General features: G+C 40.7%; 1 long non-coding RNA gene across 1 annotated transcript; it reads left to right on the forward strand.

The window, feature by feature from the left end:
- The first annotated feature begins 1,040 nt into the window (after window positions 1-1,040).
- On the forward strand, window positions 1,041-9,188 carry LOC111941310 (uncharacterized). Its single transcript, XR_002869952.2, has 3 exons — window positions 1,041-1,145; window positions 8,669-8,823; window positions 8,921-9,188. It is a non-coding gene; the product is annotated as an uncharacterized LOC111941310 (long non-coding RNA).
- The last annotated feature ends 10,637 nt before the right edge of the window (window positions 9,189-19,825 follow it).

The following is a 19,825-nucleotide window of genomic DNA, read 5'->3' on the forward strand; positions in this document are numbered from 1 at the left end:
AGGGCATATCTGAAACCCCCTGGGATATTGTCTGAATTCATACACATGCTCAAGGGAATCCTGCTGCTTTCAGCAGCCCTTGCTGTGGGACAGCAGTGATTGGATCATTGTTTGGGATGCAGTACATTTACCACAGAATGATGTGGGTTTGAAAGGACTTTAAAAGGTCATCTAGTCCAATCCCTGTGCCATGGGAAGGGGCATAGGGAAGGGACATTCCACTAGACCAGGTTGCTCAGAACCCCATCCAATCTGGCCTTGAACACTTCCAGGGATGGGGCATCCACAACTTCTCCGGGAAACCTGTGCCAGTGCCTTCCTACTCTTAAAGTCAATATTTTGTTCCCAATACCCAGTCTAAATCCACCCTTTGTTGGTTTGAAACTATTTCCCCTTATTGTGTCATTCCATGCACTTGTTTTTTATTGACTGCTGTTGTTGCAAAACCCAGTTCAGTCTCTTTGAACTTCAGAGGTACCTGAACTTTACAGCTTGGTACCTATGTGGCTCACTAACTTTTGGACCAACAAAAGGACAAATCATCCTATTTTCAAACTAACATTCTCAGTATGGCTAAAACCAGCAAGTAATGGCTTGCAATGCCTTGGATTCTCACCTGGATTTATTGCAGAGCTCAGAAGATGGTTTGGCTTTGTTACAGGTAAGCCAGAGTTGCTGTGCATATGCTCTGAGGGCTGTGCTGTAAGGATAGCAAGTATTAAAGGGAGCTACCAATCAGGGGGAGGAAGATTACAAATATGGGCAGCAAAACTTAGCTGAAGCTTGGGAAGAAGGAAGGGTGTACATACAGTTGCTCTAAACTAATGAATTCTTCCACCATCTGCTTTCTCCTCCCTTACAAACTATTCATCTGTGTGTCCTGTTTGAGTTCTTTTCTCACTTTTCCACCCGTCTGCCTGCTGTTAATTGTGTCAAAATTTACTACAGGGGGACTGAGCAGCTCCTTTTAGGATATATATCAATGTATTTATTGATGGTGGCTGACCACGGTTGAATCTTCTTTGAATTTCAGCTGTTGCGTTTATTTTCAAGAAATTGAAACTTTCATATCCTGTCCAGAACAAAAGATCAGAATTCATCCATTTCATCTTTGCAGTGAATTGAACTATCCCTCACAGACAGAGGTGAGACATATCAGCTATGATGGATGGTGAGCAAGCACAGTTGTTCCTTTTATCTGGAAAAAAGTATTTTAGACATCATTGCAATCAGAGTCCAAAGAAGGTATCAATTTTCAGGCCCTCTTTGCAACAACAATTTATTAATAAAAAAAATTTAAGAAATCTGGTTTGTTGTTATATATTTAAAAGGAGAAAAAAAATTGTCAGTTGAGAAATCCAAATTCCAAGCAGAGTAATTTTAAACAGGACAGATCATCTGGCTGTAAAGTCAAGGGCATCTTCCTACAAACCTCATGCACATCTGTGTTTGAAGCCTACCAATTACCATGGTTACCATGACATTACTAGTCTTATTTATAGCCCTACACTATACATACATATATATATATATATATATATATATATATATATATATATATATATATATATATATATATATATATATATATATTACTTTCCAGAAGGCATAAAAGACAGAGCTGACTGTGAAGGAATTTGGGAACTGCACATTAAAAAAGAGATGCAGAGACAATAAAGCTAATTAAAGAGGGGCTGCTGATGGTGGCTTTTGCAGTCCCAAGCCATGACAGTGTCTTCATGTCACAGACACAGAGGGAAGGGAGGTGGCCCCATGGCTCCTTCACCCTGTGCCCACTCAAAGGATGTCTCTGCAAGGGGACAGTGGTGGAATCCCTTGGCATCCCTGGGGCAGGATTTTCAGTACTTCTCTGTGTTCCCAAAGGACAGGAGGGAGCCTGTGGGTGGCAATGCCAAAGGTGGGAGAAGTGCTGGGAACAGAAAGTAGCCACCTCTGATGTCAGTACCCCCCAGGGCTGCACCCCAGGGATAGGCAGCTGCAGATGCATGCAGCAAAGCAGAAGACACTGCACATTGCTCTCTCCCAAGGGGATGTTATTTGGCTTTTCTTACTCTCTGAAGCAGACTGTAACATACATGTGAGGAATCGCGTGTGTGTGTGTGTGTGTGTGTGTGTGTGTGTGTACACATATATACATATATACATCCATATATGCATGGATGAATACAAATACATATGAATATATATTACAAAGAATATGTATTTTGTCATGAGGAATGAGAAAAAGATCGAGTCAGTGACAACATTTGCAGACTAACTGCCATGTAACATGGGATAAAGAGAGGGAGGGAAGCAGGGAGGCAGGAAGGCAGGCAGGAAGGCAGGCAGGAAGGAAGGCAGGCAGGAAGGCAGGAAGGCAGGAAGGAAGGAATTTTTAATAAAATGCTTCCCCGGTTTTTAATTCAATGCTACTTCCAGGAATCAGGTTGCTGCCTAGGTCAGCTGCCAGCCCCAAGGGCAGTTTCTGTTGCCCAATGGTAAATCAATAATATAAATTTAAAATATAAAGAAAAAGGTCCTGAAAAGGATAATCAACAATTTTGGCATCTGCAATGCAGGAAAAAAAAAAATATTAAAAATAACGGACATGAGAGGATTAAATAGCGTCTTCTTAAAAAAAAAAAAAATCAGGATTAATAATATCAGTGCAAGTGCAAGCACAAATTGTGAGGGAGGATTTTCTCAGACTACAGCTGAGCTTAAACCTCTCTGGAAAGCAGCTGCAAAAGAGGCCATATTACCTTCCTTAAGAGCTTGCACCTCAGTTTCAAGAACATCTCTAACAGTGAGTGTTTTGCTGATTAAAGACCAGTGGGAATGAGTGGAAACTGATGCCTGTGGGAAAAAAATAATTAAAGCCTGACCTACACAAGAAGGGGGAGGTATTCTGTGACTCTGACATTGAGATGTCTCTTTCAGTAATTGTATGGACCTTAACTGGCATAGATCTGATACTGAAATGTTTTAAAGATATATTATTTAAACTTGTCTTTGAAAGTTCCATTATAAGTGTTATCTACTTATATGCTTTTAGAACTGTAAGGATGGGTTATCTAAAACTCTTAGACTGTTTTGACCGGGAAAGACAAAAAAGCAGATAAGTAAACCTCCTTGTGAACTGGCATTTAATAAGACAATCCCTGCTCCGTGGTGTGCTTGGAAACAACTTCCACTTCTTTTCCATTCCCCTTTTCCTCTTTGATGTCTGCATGCTAAAATGGAATTGTATTCCCCATTATTATGGATACAGATAGGACCAAGGAGGGAGGAGGGAAAAAAACCCTGAAAACAAACAAAAGATATTAACATGAAGAGGAGACTAAATCAGAACTAGACCCTGTTCTTACTAATTTTAAATATACTTTTCCAAAAAAATTGAAAATTTTCTCTCTTAAGTCGCATAATCCAGGAACTGAATGTCCCAGTAAAATAATGTAGGTGCATTGTGGCTGAGCTTCAATATGAATTATGATGTTGTGGTTATGCCTTCACATGTATTTTGCCCCTCAGCAGCTGCTTTTGTCATGTCCATATAGAAGCAGATATTACAGTATCATTGCACCTTTTCTGTTGTCTGCAAATGACTAGATGGTCTAATGCCACTACAAGCTTTTGTAGCACTTTTTTATTACCAATTAAACATAAATCATTGAGGGAATAAATTAAGGAAACTCCAAGGGAGTGAAGATTATGGTCTCTATAACTAGAGGCTACCTGTCACTGAATGTGATACTTCTGACCTGATAATTTGATATAATGTTTATAATCCAGGATAAATCTCTAGGAGTCTATAATTTGGAATCACAGAAGCATAGAATGGTTTGGGTTGGAGAGCTCTTTAAAGATCATTTGGTTCAAACTATGACCACCATCCAGTTCTCCGCCTTGGGGCCCGCCGCTAGATTAGGTTGCTCAGGACCCAATGCAATCTATTTTAAGATGTAGGATTCAGGACTAAATATCTACTTTTGTTCAATGCCCCGCCAGACATGCTAGAAAGGAAGTGGGAGATTCCGTGTTCCAAAAGGAGAACACATAAATCTTTAGGTGGCAGCACCAAGGACAGTTTTTGTATTCATTTGTACCTGTGCAAGAAAAGGGAGGAGGGGAGATCACTGAAGCTGAAACTCAAAGGGCTTTACACCAGACTATGCTGATTTTAATTTTTGTTTTTACAAGAAAACCCTATGGGAAGCAATATTCCAGGAGGGTTCTATGGAAAAGTGATTCCTCTAGCAACTATTCTAAACCACTGACTTTTTTATAATGAATAGTGTTTTGCTTCACATTTTTGAGTTGCACATGTATGAGCCCTCTTAATTGCCACAATTCTGGTTATATAAGGAAGTGGACTTTCGGACACCTTACGGATACAAGGTGCCACATTCTCAGGAAGTTAGTCTGAAAATTTCTGACCATAACCCTGGAAAACACATTGCACTTGTCCTCCTGAGGCATAGGATTTCTTCCATTAACCCTAGTGTAACCCTCTGACCTTTTAAACTTGTCCACAAGAACGCACACATTAAAAAATTAGGTACTGCTGGGCATGATCTGAGATGCTAGGTCAGCTTCAGCAGCTGGAGGCCCTTAGCCACTACGGTTGACATTGTGTTTCCATTCCACATTCATCCCTTTTTTACAGAATTCTGAATAAACGGAAGTGGGGATGCAGATGTTACCAGATGTTTGCAGCACCAGCACAGGCTGTGTGCCCCAGGCACTTCCTATTCTGTAGCTCAAACTTGGTTTAAATGTTGGAGGCAGGAAAACAGAACAGCTTAGCTATGTGGTCAATCACATCTTGGTTTATTGAAGAGAATTTAGGAACGTGTTGCTTTCCATAAAATTGGAAGTGTTAACTTAGGGCCTGAAGTGGAATCTCATTAGATATCTGGGCTTGATGGTAAAAGGCTATTAAAAGAATTTATGACTTCTATCTTCTAGAAAGAACAGCAATGTTTAGTGCCCATACTATAAAGCTACCTAAAATCTCCATTATTCAATGAAGATTTTATTATTGGACTGCTGAGATGTCTTTTAGTAGTCCTACTGATTTTAATAAGGAGTCAGAAGAGGCAGATTTCAGATGCATAAGTTTAAATGCTAAAAACCAGAACATGGTGGATGTGCTCAAGTTTTATAACACAGTAGCTATAAATTATTAAACCTATAACATACATACCTTGACATTTCATTGCATTGGAGTCAGAAGAATTTTCATATAGTGCTGCATCAGTATGCCAAAAAAGTAAACTTACCTTCCCACTGTTCTTCAATAAATTCTCATATATTCCTGAATACTGAGCTCTCAGCTTATGTGGACAGGTTCTGTTTTGCAGGTTCAAAGGTTTCCACTCAGTCCTCAGAGTGCAGCACTCAGAATAATTCCACCAGAAAACTGGTCCTGTTTTTCCCAAATGAAACCCTCTTACAAAGTATTATGTAGTGCAAACAGTGAACATCTGCCATGATGAACTCTGAGATTGAAAAAAAAGGCAAGTATGCACCATTTCAAACACTCACTCATGTAGTGAAACTAGCAAATCTAAAATAAAAGTTAAGGTACTCAAACACTACTGTAAGCAGACAACAGCATGTGAGGCAAATATCAAACATGCATATAAATTTAATTTTTATAGCTGAAATGGCTTAAACCAATGTAGATGACTCAAGCGAAGTACCAGAAAGGCACTGAATGAAAATGAAACACATTTCTCTCATCCTGAAAGCTGTAGGAAATCCTTGCAATTAGAGCTCCAGGTCACAATGGTTCTTCTTGTAGAACTTGATTTTTCTCAATGCAGTGCTTTACTCTTGCAGAATTACTGCTGTTCCCTGCAATTGCCAGCACCCTTTTCACCAATATCAACTCTTTAGCATTATGTACCCATTCAGCAGTACTTGGACTTTTGCAGTATTTATAATCTTTGTCAGAACAAATGAAAGAGAATGATTTACTTATGCAGTGGTTCTTATCCATTTCTAGTCAATGTCCCTTCCATGCTTCTCGACAAGCTGTCTTTTTGATCATTAGAAGCTGATATTAGATATCTAGAAGGGCCCCATTTGGCCTTTTATCCACCCAGCCATACTGAGAGACTGATCTAATCTTTAGTGAATATTAAAGCTGCCCCAGGGCATGCAAATTTATGTTGTCAGGAAGGCTTCCCTATGGATCTGCCGAAGATGTCCAGGCCCCAGTTGTGCTTCAGCTTTGCATCTGATGGACATATAACTTCTTCCATGACAATCTCTGCCAAAATTCTCCAAGGTGTCCTTTCTGTGGCATGGAGGAATTATATATATATTTTATATATATATATATATAATATAATATATATATATGCATATGCATACATACATACATATATACATACATATATACATACATATATACATACATATATATACACACACACACACATATATATACATATATATATATATATATATATGTACACCAGTCTCTTCATTTGGAACAGGAATATCCTGTAAAACCTGTGACTTGGTAACTTGGTTACAAAATTAGTATGTTGATTTACTTGGATTTCCTAAACTGTTTCTTCCTTGCACTTTTAAATATATATATATCATTTGTTAATAGTCAGCATGGTAATAAGGACTCTTACCTTCACAGTAAGTTTTTGCCAGTATTGTTATCCTGAAAGCAAAAAAGCAAAAGCCAGTGCTCTGGAGTTACTAAATGCTGACAGTCAACACCAAAACAAAAGTTTCAAAAGTCTCTTTTCCAAAAGATTTCTTTTTCTAACTGGATCTGGGAGAACAGTCTATTGGTCTGATGGGTCGATACAGGAAGTTTGACAATCCTGTATTCAAACTGGATTCAAAACCCAAATGGTGTATTTCACTGGGGGGAAATGAGTGAGCAGCATGAAAACATCCCAGATTTTGGGAAGAGATGATGAATTATTTTGAATATATGTCATACTTAGGAAGAATACCAATGGCAGGAGTGTTAGAATGAGGTGACCTTTCCTTTAAGGTCCACTTGAGAATGAGTCATTGAAATGACATGTATTAGACTGGAGAAATGCACATGTCCCACGTATGAAGCAGGCCTGGTCCCGTGTTTCTTCTGACAGTGATTTGCTGCAAATTTGCTTCCTGATGACAGAAATCTCTGTGAGCTGTCTTTCTCACATTGCCAGGTATCTATCATTTTCCTTTTTTCTTTGATGGAAATATCTACTTCTTACTCCCCTGTGTATAAATGCAAACAGGAGTTTTTCTGTGCAAATACCTGACTAATGAAAAGCCTGGTACTTACATGCAACCTTGACACCATGAAAAAGTCAGGACAAGAAAAAAAAATTTTGGAAAGACAGACTGTCTTTTTGTCAGGACAATGGTAAATATGACTTCACCCCAAGAAAGAACTAAGGATAGTTGATAAAATCATAGTAACAACTTGTTAGGGAGCAAAGTGATCAAAGAGCCTAGTTAACAACAGAAGTAATTGCTTTCTGTTTGTCTAAGCACAGGCTGTGTCTGTTATGCCCTATAAAGAGTAATTGCAAATGATATAATTTTAACCTCCGGTCTCCTGAGACATCATCGAGAGTAAGGTTGTATGGTGCCTTATCCTGGACAAAAAAACACACATGTTTTAATTTGGGAGCACTATACTGCAGCTACTGCCTCCCTGAAGGTCACTGGGAAGTGGTCAATTCATTTAGCAGGATAGTTTAAGTTCTCAGTGCAGTCCTTAGCTCTGCTTCCAAGATTCCAATATAGCTGATGCTGTGAGCATGTGATTACCAGCCAGCAGAAAGGATGTATAGATGCTGCAGCTGAGAGTGATGTATGCAGAGGAAGGTACTTTCCTAATGAAGTAGATTAAACCTTTATGTATCTTAATTATTTTAGGAGCATCAATGACTTAATCAAGATGACTGTAAAGTATTTTACCATATTTATGAAACAGACACTACTTTTTTTCATATTATATATGGTGGTAAACAGCTGAGGGAGGGAAAGAATTAAATCCACTTTTGGAGCAGCTCCTTCCCCAGTCTTTTGTCTGTGACCCATAAGGAATGAGCTACTCTGTGCAGCTGCTAGTATCTGACAGCTGTGCATTTGACAGAGGCAGAATCCTTTTCTTTGTGTGCAATGTATAACCCACTTTTAGGATAAAAAATTACCACCACATAGTGCATCCCCTTGTGCATATATTAGGTTAAAGAAGCAAATCAAATTATGGTTTACTGGAGTGCATATAGGAAAAAAGGGGGGGATGAAAACAGTGTAGGAAGAATAAAGATACGGGACAGTTATTCCCATATGAGATGCTAGTTAAAATACCAGGAAAGGAGGGAAAGGCAAAAGTATTATTTGGGACAAGTTGGGGAAGGTTGGGTTTTGATCGTCCTCTAGGGTGATATTTACAATGAAACATTTTCATGCAAGAATATTATCTCTTCCTTGTGCTGTCTAGATTTTAATTTAGCATCTTCTTGACTAGCCTGTGCTCTGCTTCTGTAACAGGAGGCATCTGCTAGCATACAGCACCTTCTTGCCCTCTCTAATGTGTTCTGGTGCTGCTTTCATGAAAAGGTGCACTTCTGAAGCCCTTGCTTCCTTCTGACTTACTTCCCTGTTTACTGATTTATGTATTCTCCAGGCTACAGCTTGGCCTTCCCAGTTTCTCAGGCATAGAAGTTTCCATGGTAACCTCCTGAGTGGAGGTAAAACCATAGTGGAAATCAGCGTTCAGCCAAGGAGCTGCCAGTGTCCAGGAAAACTGCTCAGGACCAGGTTACAAAACATTCTGGCATGGTAAGTGCAAATCCCATCTGGGGCATTTGTGGCTTTCTCAGTTGTCCTTTTACATTTCCTTCATCTTCCTTGTTGCCCGATTTCTTCATCTCACCAGACCTAGTGTAGCACCTCAAGTATGCTGTGATAAGACACTGGCTGTGAGTGTCCTGAGGCTGCCCTGCCCTGCCTACACCATCAGCCCTGGAGGATTTGCTGCTGTGGCAGTGAGGGGAGCAGAAATAGGGAGATGAGACCCTCAGCTGGCACTACCACCCCTGCTGAACTGCAGCTTGTCAGCCCAAGACTGGCTTCACTTCAGAGGTAAACACAGGTTCAGAGGTTGTGATATATTATCTTGCAGCAGTCTGCAACAGGAATCTAGGCCAGAGAGAAGACAGTTGTCTAGTTTCAGGTGTTTGTAATCCAGCTAATAAACTCACTGGATCATCTACTCTTTACTGATAGCCATGAGTGTTGAAAATTTTCTTATAGAATCATAAAATAGTTTGGGCTGGAAGGAACCTTTGGAGTCCTATCAGTCCAATCCCCCTGCCATGGGACACGGACACTTTTCAATAGTTCAAGTGGCTTGGACTGCCATCCGGCCTGACGTTGAATGTTCCCTGGGAATGGTCACCTTCCGTTTCTCTGACCAATCTGTGCAACCTTTTCACCATCCACATGATAAAAAATGTTTTCCCTATATCTAGTCTAAATCTACATTCTTTTAGCTTGAAATTATTAGTTCTGGTCCTATCTCTACAGGCTCTACTAAAAAGTCAGTCCTCATATTTCTTACAAGATGCTTTTAAGTACTGAGAGGCTGCAAAAAGGTCTCCCTGGAGACTTCTCCAGGTTGAATAATCCCAACTCCCTCTTCCACAGCTTTGTCACAGCTTGAAGAGAAAGAGCACATGGATTTGGAGCAGTATTTCCTTGTGCTTCTGCTCCCAGGAATCACTGCAGTCTGACCACACAGCCTGCCATGTAGCCATGGTAGGACTTTGCTGGTCAATTTTCTGTTTTGTAGGAGGATTTTTTGAAAAATGCACCCAAAGGGATGGTAGAATTTTATTAAAACATGAAAACAGCCCAGACTGTCCAAGTGAAACTTAGTAGCTGCCCCACAGCAAAACCTGGCACAGCAACACCACAAATAAGAGAGACAAGAAATCGGTAATTATCCACTCTAGTCGCAGTGCCAAGGAGACCTACTTGTTTGCAGAATCACAGAATCATTTTGGTTGGAAAAGACATTTGAAATCATCAAAATCCAACCTATGGCCCAACAGCACCATGTCAATCCCACCATAGCACTGAGTGCCACATCCAGTCCTTCCTTAAACATCTCCTGGGAAAGTGACTCTACCAACTCCCTTCCAGTGTCTTGTCACCCTTTCTGTGAAGAATTTTTTCCTAATGTCCAACCTAAACCTCCCCTGGTACAGCTTAAGGATGTATCCTATTGTCCTGTCCCTCATTCCCTGGCAGCAGAACCTGACCCCTACCTGGCTGCCCTCTCCTGTCAGGGAGTTGTAAAGAGTGATAACTTTCACCTCCTTTTTTCCAGGCGGAGTCCCCCATCTCCCTCAGCTGCTCACAGGACTTGTGCTCCAGTCCCCTCACCAGGCTTGTTGTTCTTCTCTGGAGATGCTCCAGCCCTACAATGTTCTTTCTAAACTGAAGAGCCCAGATCTGGACACAGCACTCCAGGCTTGGCCCAACCAGTGCCAAGTTCAAGGGAAGAGTCACTGCCCTGCTCCTCCTGGCCACAAAATGCCTGATACAGTCTAGGATGCCAATGGCCTTCTTGGCCACCAGGGCACACTGCTGGCTCATTCAGCAGCTGTTTAGGCACTAACAGGAAGGTTAAGCTGAAGAGAGATCTGCTGCCTCTTTCCACAACACTTCTCCACACTTTGAATCCTAGGTGGTTTCCTTCAAGGCCAATGTGTCTTGATGAAGGTGACTGCAGCTCCTTAGGGTCACCAGGGCTGTTCCAAATTCTGGCTTTCTTACTGCTTGTCTGTTACCATTGACAGCATGTGCAATCAGCATAAGAGTGAGAGGAATGATGAGTTTGTCTTTACAAACAAGCTGTGGGTCAGTTGATAAGATGTAGCTATCAGTGAGAGACGACAGAAACAATGGGATGGATTCCAGTAGAAGATCAAAGAGGCACTGAAAGAACACTATGAATTCCATAAAAGTTAAGAAGGGATTATGCATTGGGGGTGGGGGGAAGGTACCCCAGGTGTCAGGTGTTCTGGGAAGCCTGTACCTCTCAAGTACCTCAGCCTATGGGGAAAGGGAGAAGGGACAAGCGGCCGGGAATTAGGATAAAAAGGAGGCTGCGCCCTCCAAAAATTTGAGAGACCCCAGGGGAATGCCCCATGGCCTCTCCCTTTATTCGAATAAAGAAAAAGGACTCTTCTGTCTCCTTTTTGGACATAAACCTCTGGTGTTCGTGGATTAATTTTCCTGACAAGAGGAACTCTGTTCAAACCTATTCTGAAATTTACTCTCGTGAAACTCAGAGTACTTTCTCATAACAACACAGTCTTCTATACTTCTGATTTTAGGAAGTCGTTCCACAGCAGCACTTTCAGCAGTTCTTTTTAAAGATTATTATCTGCATATTTGCTAATTCTCCTGCATGCTCTGCTTAAACTCACAAATCTAGAATTATCTTGTAGAAAAAATATTAAGAATTTATAGAATTTATCCTAGAGTTCTAGGGAACATGTGGAGTCATGCAATTCAGGTTTATTTTAACTATAATTCTTAGTTCTCTGTATGCTATACCAAAGGCAAAAGCAAACCTATTTGTGGAGCAGACTGGGAATGTCCTGGAATATTCCCTTCCCTGCCCCTGCAAAGCTGGCTGCCAGCTACCAGCAGACATCACCTACAGGCATGCCTGTTTTTGTTGATCTCTTCTGTTGTGGGAGGAAGTGATCCAGCTAAAGAAGGACAGTTTTCCTGTTCAGAAATGTCCTTCTGGAATGCACTGTCCTCACTGTCCTGGAATGATTTTATGATACTGGTATCCCCAGTCGTCTGGTTTATGTTATATATTAAGTCTGCACCTTTCAGACTGGCTCTGAGAGAGAAGCAGGGGAAGAAGAAGCACGCAGTTTTGTGTTGAAAGAAAACATCACTCCCCCACATCCTGCTGCTGGACTGTGGTGTCTGCAGAACAGACAGACAGTGGGACAGAGCTTCTCTTTGGCTTTTGGTTAGTTTTAGCTAGCTGAGGCAGAGGAGTTCCCTGGACCTTTTTTTTTTCCTCTGGATCTCTGAAAACCTGCTTTGGACTGAAAAACACCCAGACAAACCCCGGGAGCTCACGCCTGTGGCCCACCAGGGCCTGGGCCTCGGCACTTTTCCAGCACCAGAGGGACTGATAAGAACCTGAGTAGGCCAAGCTACACCACATGAAAAGGACTTTTCTTCCTAGATTTGCCATCCCATCAAACAGTGAGAGGATTTTATTGTTTAATATTATTCAATTTCTGTTAAATAAACATCTTTTTCCACTTCTCTCCAAGGAAATTTTTTCTTCCTGGACCAGTTGTGGGGAGGGGTCGTTTGAATTTTTTCCCTGGGGAAACCCCCATTTGGATTTTTTCTGCCAAATTTGCAATAAATTAGGACACTCACCAAAGTATGACAGTAGTACTTTGGCCTGCTTTCTCAATATAACAGATTTCCCTCAGATTCAGTAACTGGCTAATTAGCTCTGAAGGGAGATGGAGTGTTAATAACTTTCAAACCTTCTCATCATTGGACCCACTTCTCAGAAAGGGAGAGGTCAAACAGCTCTGGCATTCTGCAGTACACAGAAAAAATATCTGACCATGTGAGAGCAATGCAGTGAGAAAGACTTGCTACGGTCAGTGGGAGAAAATCTGGAACAGAAGTTTGCTAACAAGAACATATATAAATTGAAAAAAAATTGCGTCTCTGAGGTGTTTTCTGATGCTTTGTTATTCACTAGTTCTAGACTACCAATGTATGACATATTTGCTCTGCATTTGGTATTACCACACAGCTGACACAATGAAAAATACACTAAGCTGAAAACTTGTGTTTCCATGTGGTTTCTGGGATTAGCCTCCAGAAAAAAGAACTATTTTGCATTAAATGCTAGAACAGCAATTACTTCTTACAATAAGGGCTGGAAAAATCAATCTACATTTTGCTTCTCTGAGGAGTGACAATTTTCTCACTGTCATTTCTCTGATTACTTGACCACAAGGTGCATTTTTGTTGCTCTCTTGATGTCTGTCCTTGAGACGTCTCAGTAAAAAATGCACAAAACACTGTATGATGCAACTTGGACAGTGCAAAGCAAAGATTTAATTTTAATTATTGTGAGTATAGATTTATGCAACTGACAAGACTGAGAGAAATACACCAAAATATCTGACAGAGAGGCGTGCCATTGATGTAGGCGTATTTTTTCTTTTCTTTTCTTTTCTTTTCTTTTCTTTTCTTTTCTTTTCTTTTCTTTTCTTTTCTTTTCTTTTCTTTTCTTTTCTTTTCTTTTCTTTTCTTTTCTTTTCTTTTCTTTTCTTTTCTTTTCTTTTCTTTTCTTTTCTTTTCTTTTCTTTTCTTTTCTTTTCTTTTCTTTTCTTTCAACATATTCTTTTGTTTTTGTCTCCATCTTTACACTTTATGTTGCATTGGGAAGAGGTATGTAGCAGAGACACTCCTAGGGGCAGAGTTAAAGGACCACTGTCTTTTCAGTATGGTCTTCTTTTATGTTTGTAAAAAACACAGGTGCAAGCCATCATCATTTTGACTGCATCATGTGTATCAGCACTGGTAGAAAGTCTCAGGTGTCAGGGCGATGGGGATTTTGCCTACATACTTGAATTATTCTCCCAGGACACAGTATGTGAAGGTTTCTCATCTCAGATTCACTGTCTCATGGATACCAGGTCACCCGAAGTAGCATTTTGTTCTCTGATCCTCTCTGCCTGGATGCTAAAATTAGAGAAACAAAGCATCCTGATGGAGATCTACCTCCTCAGAATGTTTCTTGGTTTGCTCTGACATGCCCCAGCACTTAACCTGAGCAGTAGAAAATGCTAAGCAGTTTGTCAATGTTAGCATAAAAGTTGCTTTACATGGTATTCCAGGTTTTTTCTTCTTTCTGGCCTCTTCTTGTGGAAGTTTGCTGTAATATCTGTAAATAAACATTCAGTTAGAGTGAGATAGAGCCTACACTGAAAACACTTGAATCTTGAAGCTGCTCGTGGTAGTAACAAACACTTTACCTGTTTCCTAATCAGTGTTCTTCTAACCTTAACAGCCAATTAAGACACCACACACAGTATATGTGCCAGTCTTCAGAATGCTTTTTCCATGATAGAATTAACATAGCATGAGGGAAACGTCTTGTAAATAAAATCTCTTGTAAAATCTCTTGGCTTGGCATTACATTTCCATCGATTTCTGCAGATTTATGTGACCATTTTACTGCCTGGAAAGATACACAGGCCTGAAAGGGAAACCTTCCTTCTGAACCTCAGCTCTGACTTTTGTAGCTGCTCTGTGATTTGGAGCTGCAGGAGGAAGTTATCTGTTCCTGCTGCTTTGTCTGAAGTCTGCCAAAATTGCCCTAATAATTGAGGTGTGGAGCTGGATTCAGGAGTTTATTTGGGTAGCATCTCAGATCTCACTGACAGTGAGCGTTAGCTAGGGAGGTTTACAGGTTTGGGGTTTTTTTTACAGCTGGATGGGTTTTTTTGGGTTTATTTTGGGTTTATTTTACAGTGTTTATTGCTGTACAAACAGAAAAAATTGGGGACTTGTCCTCAGGAACTGCAGTTCAAGGCAGGTGCAGGCAGCACCTTGTTTTGCAAACAAATGAATAGTTTAATAAACAGAGTAATTAGAAGTCCTGTTTTCCTGAGTGTTTCTCTCCAAGGTTATTGATGCAGATAGGCATGATAACACAAGTGCTGGTGACAGCTTGGCAAGCAATTAAGAGTATTTATCAAATTTTCTCACCACCTGGATCTCGCTTTATCATGTTTTTCCTGCAGTGAGCATCCTTTATTGGGGCTGCGTGATTCCTCCCTCCTGCACAGCCGTCTACTACTGGCTAGTCTCCCTTTTTTCTCTCCTGCCAAGCAGAAAATTGTGATGGATGCAGAGGTCCTCAGGGAGCCATCCATAGCTCTCATTTTTGTAGACAGAGTGGAAGCATAGGAGGTAGATAGATATGTTTGAACTGGGAGCAAGCAAAAAATCTTAATCTGGTTGTGTTTTGCTGCTCTCAGTTTTTTCTTTCTGTTTTTTAGGGATCTTCTGTGATTCATCAGGCAGAGGCAACTAAGGGAAGCAAAATAAATTAGTGTGTGTTGAACTCTTTACTATTATTGTGTAGAAGAGAGTAAGGAATCATGAAGAATTATTTTGATCTTAACGGGAATTTTCCTGGAAGTAGAACATTGGTTTAGTGCCATTCAAATGACGCAATCAAATCAAGAGTAGTTAGTTAACTGAGCAGCTGAATTGGACTACCTAATGGATTCAGGGTGAAAGGAGGATATCCTTAACGAGTATGTGATCATGTGAGATCTTCACTTGTGTTATTGCAAGGAAAGGCACAAACCCATGAATGAAGTTGAGGTCAGCCAGAGCCAGGGAGTCAGAATCTGAGTATAAATTGAATCAGATGGAAAAGTCAAACACAAACCAAACAGAAAAACGAGTGTGAAGCAGGTAGGATTAAGCTGTGGGTGACACTGATGGACTTGTTGAAAGCAGTTTGAGAAGGTGCTGTGGCTTAACTCTAGCCAGCAGTCCAGACCCACACAGCAGATCACTCACTCTCCCATGAGAGGAATTGAGGAAAAGAATCAAAAGGCTAAAAGCTGGAAAACTCATGGGTTGAGATACAGAGAGTTTAATAGAGAAAGCAAAACCCATGCACACAAGTAGAGCAAAACAATAATTAAATTCCCTGCTTCCCACAGGGAGGTGTTCAGCCATCCCCAGCAGAGCAGGGACCTGTTACATGTAGTGGTGACTTGGGAAGAAAATCACAAGACAAACACTATCACTCCAGATGTCCCCCACTTCCTTCTTCCTCTTCCCCCACTAAGCCTGATGCCATATGGTCTGGAATGCTCCTTCGGTCAGCATGCATCACCTGTCCTGGCTCTGTACCCTCCTAAGCTCCCAGATACTCCCAGCTGCCTCCCCAGGTGGCCACAGGAGGAGCAGAAAAGGCCTTGGCTCTGTGCAAGCCCTGCTCAGCAATGACAAAAACATCTCTGTTTTATCAGCCTTGAGTTCAGCACAAATCCAAAATACAGCCTTGTACCAGCTCTTGGGAAGAAAACAACTCTACGCCAGACACAATGAGTGAAAAACACTTAAAATTCCTTGCAGAGTGATGCCTAGAAGCTTCCCCATATTCCAGAGTGGGGGGCAGAATGCACTTAGCGTGAACAGCTAACTGTACAACTGTGTTTCCCCACGATTAAACTGGGATACCCTTTCTGAAGCCAGAGAAGCCCATTCACACCCAAACACATCAGCAGAGTGGCTGAGGAGGAAGCAGCTGTCCCTGCTATCCCAAAGGACTAGAACATAAAAAAACAACACATAGGCAATAAATAAACCTTTAGTAAAAAATACTGTCAAGCAAAAGGGTAAATTGTTCAGTTATGCAAGCTGATACTTACCAGGCTGGTGCCAGAGCAAAGCCCATCTCTAAAAGCTTCTTGTTTGGTTCCTGGTTAAAGCTGGATATCTGTGCTACGGACAAACAGACCAGGGCCAGGCACAGCATATTTAACAGTGTGTTCTGTTCTCCTGATGTTAAGTGGTCACAAATCTGAAACAGAATTTGCATTGGAAAAGGAGATGGAAACCAAGATTTTTTATTGATTTGAGTTTATGCATGCATTTTGGGTGTGTACTATATAAAACTAGCTTGAAAAAAAGACCCAAACAAATATTAATTCCAACCTCTTCTGCTATTTCTTGAGGAAAATATGGCATAGATGCTGTCAGCCTGCAAGTGACAAGGCAAAAAATATGTCTACACACTACTAAGACAAAACTGTGAGAAATGTGTTGTTTACTCATCTATTTTACTTTTAAATTAATATTCTAAACAATTTTAATGTTCCTTCCTGATTTTTTTCACCTTGTAGATTTCTTATCAGAAAACCAAATTATTGCAGAGCAAAAATCAACTGTTGAACAAAACATAGACTGCTACATTGCAAAATAAATCACTGGATAATTAAAATCAGATTCTGACTGATGAAGATGGTTTGGAGCACAATCTTCACACAGGTGTTAGTGGCTGATGTGAATAAAGGGTGAAATGTGTTCTGTGTTCTGTGTTCTTACTTTAATCTACTCAGAATTAGGTATATTTTCCTTTTTTGTTAGAACTAGGTATCAGCAGGAGGAAACATTTAAATGCACAGGCAAAGCTTAGGGATCTGCAGCAGTACAGGTTTATATCTCTTCTTCATCGTGATCTCTCTACAGGGTTTTCACCTGGGTTTTCACCAGGGTTTTCAGGGTTTTTATCTGTCTTTCCAAAGCGTCCCGCACTAGTGTGTGAGACCTGGATCCTGTAATCTGTCTAATCCACTGCAGGGTGAAAAGACAAGTGGAAGTGGCCTCAAGTTGCATCAAGGGAGGTTTAGTATTAATATTAGGAAAAAAAATTCTTCACTGATGTGTAGTCAGTCACTGGAGTAGACTGCCCATGGAATCACTGTCTCTGGAAGGGTTCCAAAGGTGCGTGGATGGCGTACCTGGCGACATGGTCTGGCAGTTAACAAGGCAGTGCTGCATTAGCCCAATGAACTTGGAGGTCTTTCCCAACCTTTACCATTCTATGATTCTATCTTCCAGGAAGACAATTCACATTATTTCCTGTGGGCCCAATAATGCTTATCCTAGGAAGAGTTCCTCAGACTTCCATTATGCAGACATCTTGCATTTTATGCCCACCTTTTCTAGCATGTACTGGTGAGTTGTTAACACCACATGAATTTACACCATCAGCTTCAGGTGTAAAGCAGTGAAAGACCTACTTCAACCTTCCCTGATTGTGCAGTTGCTGACAATTTTGATGGTCATATGGCTTTCTGGCATCTCAAGTTTCAGTGCTGGCGTACTGGAGACACTGATTGTGCTAAACATGTCTTGAAAACTTCAAACCTCTGTCGTTCTGCTGTGTACTGTATCAAATGCATTCTGAAGCATGTTTACATTTTAAATTTTGTTCCCACACCATAGTTTTTCATAAACTGAAACTCTTTTAGAGTTTCTGTCAACTGTGACATAAAGTGTTGTCCTGTGTCTGGGGTTTATATTCTATCTGTGTGACATTGAGGAGAAAACAGACCCGGGTATTCTTTTAGCAAATATAGAAGTATTTTTGCAAGGAGAATGTGATACACAGACACTCCATCACACATGGTCATCTGGCGTACAGTCCAGCTCCAGCTGGTGGAGATGGAGGAATATTGATACAGACAACCAGAAATCCCATATTTGAACATGTGTAACTGCAGCAGAGATCTCTAGTCAGTATGCTCAGGTCTTATTTCCACAAAACTATGTCTGATTAACAGTCTTGAGGAATATGTACTTCATCAACCAAACCACAAGGCAACATACTTCTGTGGTAGCTTGTTCAAAATCACCTCCAACAGTGTTCTGCATAACACTAGCACTGTTTGAGAGGCTTAAGAAAACCATTGTAAAAGGCATGAGGATTTTTGATAGAAAGGAGCTGTGTGGTATCAAGGGAAATGTTAGGGAATATAAGGAATGCAAGTGATGCAAAGAAATGGACATCTTTAAAACATACATAACATCTCACTGCTGACCTCCACATTCTACCCCTTCAAGGAGAAGATGAAAAAATATCATTGTGTTTGGCCTGTGGATCAGGTCCTTCATCTTTTACTTAATTTGTTGGTGCAGTTTCAAGGATTTCAGCAGTTATATTGATTTCTGTTTCTTAAGTATCTGCCTACCATATTTGATCACATTGCTCTGGTTTTATGACTGGGATTTCATGTCTAAGCATGTCAATCTCCTGAGAAAGTATGATGTGCCCTGGACAATATCTCAAATTATGTGGGCCATTATTTTTAGGAGGTAGGAAGTATGACAGAAAAGGAAAAAGCTACTGTTTTAATGCACTCTGGCCAGTGGCAGAGGCCACAGTGTTCCTTTAGCAGATAATTTCCTTTAGCAGACAATCAGAGAATCATAGAAATATAAAACCACTTGAGTTGGAACAGTCCTTGAAGACCATCAAGTTCCAATCCCACTGCCTTGGGCAGGGACAACTTGTGCTAGACCAGATGGTTTAGGGTGCCATCCAACCTGGCCTTGGACACCTCCAATGATGGGACAGCCACAACTTGCCTGGGCAATGTGTTCCAGAGCCTCACCATCCTCACAGTCAAGAATTTCATCCTCACATTTAATCAAAACATGCCTCCTGTAAGTTTGAAGCCATCACCCCTCTTCCTAACATGCCCCTGTTCTACAGATCCCTCTCCAGCTCTCATGGAGCCCCTTTAGGTGCTAGAAGGGTCTCTAAGGTTTCTCTGGAGCCTTCTCTTTTCCAGACTGAACAACCCCAACTCTCTCAGACTCTTTCCAGCCTTCTCAGCATCTTTGCAGACTCTTCTAGACTTTCTCTAACAGGTTTATGTTATGTGATTCAGACTGAAGTAATATCAATGATCATGAGTAGGAGTCAAAATTTTCTGTGCAAACCAAACAAACTTTTGTAAGCACTCTATTTTTAATATTCTCTGCAGCATGTTTAATAGTGTAATTTTCCAGTGCATCTCAATGTTTAAATATACCTCCAAAGGAGACAAGTCACTGGCTCATGCAAAATTGCTCTGAAGTATGTAATTAATTTTGATACACTGACTGAGTTATAATGTTGAGCTTCTTTAGGGACAATTTAATGCAAATGAAAAACTTTTTTCTTCTTTGCATACAG

The sequence above is a fragment of the Cyanistes caeruleus genome, chromosome Z, assembly GCF_971803275.1.
Source record: "Cyanistes caeruleus chromosome Z, bCyaCae1.hap1.1, whole genome shotgun sequence".
In the NCBI taxonomy this organism is placed as follows: domain Eukaryota; kingdom Metazoa; phylum Chordata; class Aves; order Passeriformes; family Paridae; genus Cyanistes; species Cyanistes caeruleus.